The sequence below is a fragment of the Dasypus novemcinctus genome, chromosome 10 (genome assembly GCF_030445035.2).
Source record: "Dasypus novemcinctus isolate mDasNov1 chromosome 10, mDasNov1.1.hap2, whole genome shotgun sequence".
In the NCBI taxonomy this organism is placed as follows: Eukaryota; Metazoa; Chordata; class Mammalia; order Cingulata; family Dasypodidae; genus Dasypus; species Dasypus novemcinctus.
The window spans coordinates 12279502-12284894 of record NC_080682.1 but is presented as its reverse complement, the minus strand read 5'-3'; the positions used below and the strand labels follow the sequence as shown (position 1 = coordinate 12284894).

General features: G+C 43.3%; 1 long non-coding RNA gene across 1 annotated transcript; it reads left to right on the top strand.

Annotated features, from left to right (window-relative positions):
• Positions 1-1797: 1797 nt before the first annotated feature.
• Positions 1798-4920, top strand: LOC139439722 (uncharacterized). The gene is made up of 3 exons (XR_011649806.1): positions 1798-1901; positions 3259-3443; positions 4775-4920. It is a non-coding gene; the product is annotated as an uncharacterized lncRNA (long non-coding RNA).
• The last annotated feature ends 473 nt before the right edge of the window (positions 4921-5393 follow it).

The window sequence follows — 5393 nt, the reverse complement described above, 5'->3', positions numbered from 1 at the left end:
GAATAAAGGACGCCAGCCGTGGTTAACAGCATGAAAGCACTTGCTTGAGTATACAAACTTCATTCATCTTTGTTTGCATCCTCTTCCTATTCAGTTTTGCCCTTGGAAATTTATGATCCAGCTGGATGATGAAAAGAAAGATGTTACAAGTAATCCAGAGAGCAAATAATGCACTCAAGGGTAAGTAAGAATTGACTCACCTTGCTGGCTCTCGCATTCATTTCTTTTGTTGTTGTTGTTAACCTGAACCAACTTTGTCTTTCTTGTTCCTATTACGCCTACTTAGACAGGTGTAGGTTTTCTATCATATAAGGTGTTATCTGCCTCTTCTTCTTTGTTTTGGCCACCCTTTCCTTCCTTGCTTTCTTTGACTTTGCCAAGTTCCTTTTAACCTCAGGCTGCCATCCTTTCTGTTCCCTCGACCTAAAACACCCTTTCTCTGATCTTGCCTTGGATATTAGCATTCATTCATCCAAGACTTGGTCACACTGTGACCGCCCTACCCAATGCCATCCCAACTCTAAAAAATCTCTGTCACAGCATACTGATTTTGTGGTTATTTTTGTTGCTCTTTGTAGCATTTGCAATTTTCCAAAATTACTCATTTATTCATAGGATTGTCCATTGCATTCTCATTCCTGGTCTAACTTGTTCCTACAAAAGGATCTATAGAATATATCACAGAGCCCAATTCATAAGAGAAACTCAGTAGGCATTTGTTGAAGGATGGGTGGAAGAATGGGTGGATGGATGGACGGATGGATGGATGAATGGAAACTCCTGTTTATTAAAGTTTATCATCTGCTAACCTTGTGATAGGAGCATCATGTAGAGCATACAAAATCCTTATAAAAACCTGGCATGGTATTATTTTTATCCATTTAAAAAATGAGGAAATGGAAACTGGGAGAGATCAGCAATGTAACTTGCCCAAGGACACTTCATGACTAAGTGTTATAGCCAGAATCCAAATTCGTATCTTCATGAGCCCAAATCCTATCACCCTTCCACCAGTCAACCCTTTCTCCCGTGAGCATTAAAATACTCTTCTTGGTCACATCATCTTTTCATGTGTAGAAGGAAAATCCTAAAAAGCTAGCAACCAACAAAAGAAAACTAATTCATAGATGTATAGTCGAATGAATTTGTGTAGTTGAATTAACAAGCTTGGTGGAAGTTAGAGGTCATTAAGTTCTTAAGATTTAAAGCACCTTACTGAAAAGGGTTATCTATGGTTCAGGGAAGCCTGCCTCCCAGAGGAGGGATGAGATATTATGTCAAACCAGCTGGTCGGTGCATCCAGCACAAACCCACACCCAGGTTATGAAGCTCTTTGCTAGAGAAGTATGAGGAGAGGAAAGAAGAAAAGGAGGAAGAAGATGAGGAGGAGGAGAAGCAGCAGCAGCAGCAGAGAAACAATAACAATAAATACAACAAAAGGAACACAGTCTCATAGACTTTTTAAAAAAATAAAATATTATTGAAATATATCATTCATAGCAGACTCACAGACATTTATTATCTTATTTTGTACTTCAGAAAGCACTTTTACAAGCATTTTACCTAAAGCCCTGTGTCATTATCACAGTACCAAATATCTTGACTCCAAAAGTCTTTGTCTCCTTGGTGTTCTACAAACAGCGCACAGGCTGGCTGGCTCTCACTGGTCCTCACTGTTGTCACCTGGTCCACTGCCAGGTTCATCCTGTGACCAGATCCCTCATTCTAGGAAGGTGTGAAGGCAGCTGCCAGGAGATAAATACAGGAGTTCTGACCATTCACCTTCCAAGTGAGTTCCTTGATCCCTGCCACCTAAGACAGAGAGACAACCACAGCCACCTCAGCCGTGAAGCTGCTGATGGTCCTCTTGCTGGTTGCCCTCCCCCTCTACTGCTACGCGGGTGAGTCCCATGAAAGTGGGCAGGCTTGTGGCTCAGGGTTGTTGCCTCAGCCCCCGTAGAAGACCTCCCAGTCTCCAAGCCCCACTTTGGGCCAGACCCAGTACAACAGTTCTAGGTGTCATAGACCTACGTAATTCCAGAAAATGAAAGAAGAGGTGCCTTTGTGGGCTTTGCCCCTGTATTTGAGCCACATGTAGTTTGACTCATTGCCTTTCAGGGTGTCTCACCATGGCCACGGTACCATGCAAACAGGATGACTGTGAATTTTGAGTTAAATATTTTGGCGGGGCAAGAGAAGAACATGATCTGAAGGCCCTGTGGAATTTGCATTCAGGTAGGTTTCCTAAAAAGAGGTCATCATGGGGTTTCTTTCCTTAAAAGTAGAAGGAAAAAAATGTGGAAGGAAATGGGATTTCTTCCAAGAGATAAGGCTCAAACAGCAAAGTCTGGTTCAGGGTCACATAGGAGCAGGTGGTACCCATTCAACATGCATTTGTGGAGAAGATCTCAGCCTTGGGAAATTTCCTGCGTTTCCCAGTCCCTGACCCCACTCCCTCAACACAGAGTAGGAGGAGAACACACACCGTCTGGACATCTCCTCCCAGCAATGAAGATCCAGAGAGGAAAAAACCCCGTCAGTCAGGATCTGGTCTTCAAAGGCACTTCATGAATGCAGTGTGCGTTTTACATTTGCAAACTCTTTTACCTACTGTACCTCATTAGTTCCTAGTGTAGGTGCAAATATGTAAAAGATGAAATGCTGAAAGTCAATTGTTTAGAAAAGTGAAGAACCAGCAGTAAAACTCAGCTCTCCTCAATCCATTTCCAGAGCTCTTTCCCTTACATCACTGAGGTGGCCACATCAGATCACTTTATGAGCAAGAACTTCCTTTTTACATTCTTCGTTCTTGCAGACAAGAGAGTCACCAGAGCTCATGCATAATATCCCTCATCCTACATCTACGATGCCAGACACTCTGAATTCATACTCAGAGTTGTTATTACAGTGAAACATTGCATTACTTTGAATAATGAGAGATTAAATTACGTTTAATATGTTGCATCAAGTCGGAGCATCACATTTCTCAAGAATTCTCAAGGTTGAATGGTGTCTGGCTTCTCTGATTGGGAGAAGAGTGGCGCAGGCATTGCCGAAGTTTAAGGAGTCTCCTGGTTCTGAGTTTGCTGTTTGGGGAGGAGGAATCCTCCTTGGAATTGAGAACTCTCAATCATGCCCACAATCTTCCTGAATCTGTGACTTTATTGGGGTGTAAGAAAGTGAAAAACACTGAAGGTATACCCAAAAAGGGGTTCATACCTCTTGTAACGAGCCTGTTGTCTTATGCTTTCTTCCCAGGTTCTGGATGCCAATTTCTTGAGAGTGTCATTGAGAAATGCATTGATCCTGAAGTGTCTGCAGCTGAGCTCATGGAATTTCTTAAAATGTTCATAACAGAATCTGACTATCCAGCTGTAAATGAATTCAAACAATGCTTCCTCAACCAATCAAATGAAAGTTTAGCAAAAGTCATGAAGATGACGGTAATGCTTGTTTCTTCTTATGTGCTATTTAGAACCACTGGAAGGGGACACACAAGTTCTACATTTGTTCTGATAATCCCAAAGCAATTGGCGAACATGATTTTTTAAAAAATCACTTCATTCAATTATATGGCAAGTAGGCAATCCGAGGCTACAAGTCTGATTTTGCAGGTCACTTTGTAGATTCTTCAGTAAATGATAAATAAAAATGCCAGAGCGAAAAGAAAAGTCAGTAAAAGGTGCAGTTATCCCTCTCCATTCCCCAGTGTATGCACATACATGCATACACATATTCCCTCTTGAGAAACAAATATCTGATTCTCAAGAAGCCCCTCACTTTTAGGAAGGATCTGCATGAAAGGCCCCTTACACCACAAAAATAAATAGGAAAAATCTCTAAAGAATTTTTTTTAAAGATTCCAGTATATATAACTTGAGGAATATTCTAACTCCTTCAAATCTAAAGAATTTAAAATGCACCTCCAAGCAACCAAGATTTGTTCGCATAAATGATTGGAAATCACGGACTGTTTAGTGATCCATCCCTATGGAATGATAAGCACAGATGATGGGGTGAAACCACGGTGAGTGGTAGGATTGTTTGAGATAAAAGCACTAGTTCTAACAATGAGTATTTCTTCCTAACTATAAATACATGTAACTTGAATTTCTTTGCCTAGCATTTATCTAATACCTTAATACTCAGTTTCAAACGTTCCTTGGGAGAAAATTTAGAAATATGCCAAAGAGCGAAAGAACTAAAGTAAGGATCGCCTGCAATTTAGGATGATGAGATATTTTTTCTTTGAAAATCCATATTAGACTAATCATTCATTGTGGAGAACGTCAATACTTTTGGGCCACGATGGTAATGGTAGAGGACCTCAGACTTTTTTCAGTATTGCTAAATTATGAGACTATACAGGAACTCAAAAACATTACATTTCCTCAAATCTGAGCTGAGATTTTAGCAATTCTACATTCAAATGTGTTTTCAGAAACAGTTCAAACTAACAAGTTTTCAACAAGTAATAAGTTCAACTTAGTCATAAGGCAAATTATTTCAAATACTAGAAAACTTGGAGGAAAAATCATTAACGGGGCCCTGAAGGGGAAAAGATCCAGAATCGCCAGAACTTCTTTGGCATCAATAACCATTGTACGACAGAGTAAATGAAATGTTTCTGATTTAGCTTCCAGCTCTAGCTTTATTTCATGCTGGGTGCTGTGAAGAACACAGAAAAACCAGTAGAAGAAAAATGTTCTGGATCATTATTTTATTTTGCAAGAGAGTATTGGAAATCTAAGTGATATCTGTTTTTGTTTTCCAGAACATAATATATAACAGCATATGGTGTGCTCTGTAGGGTGGCACCGTGTGGGAGCGCGGCGACAGCAAGGGTCGGCTCGTCTCCAGGCGCCGGTGCGAGTCGGACCCGGGTGGCGGGAACGGGCGTTAAGGCCCTCCGCTTGGGGTTCGGGCGTACTGCCCGCCCCTCTGCCCAGCTGCACCCGCTTCCCCCTCGGTGGCCTAACCCCGCCTTTCCCCCGAGGGCCACCGCCGCGCCATGACAGCCCCGCCTCGCTGCCGCCGAGAACCCTGGCTACCCCATCTTCTGCCCGCAACCAGTGATGCACCCCTGCACGAACCTATCAGCCATCTGCCGCCCCCCGGCCATGCCCCTTGCCCCTCCCCCGTCTTGGCCCTACATTAACCACTGTACTTCCTGAATAAATCAGACTTGCGCACAGATCCTGGTCTCCTCGGTAGTCTTCTTCCTACCGTGCGTCCTCCGCACCTTGCCGGCCCCGGAGCGCCTTCTCGGAAGGCCCCTCCGTGTGTTGCAGCCCTCCGCCCGAGCCCACACCGCCCCTGCAGCGGCCCTCCGGGCGAGCCCACACTGCGACATTTGGCGTCCAACGTGGGGGCAACAACTTCCCGGCCGGACC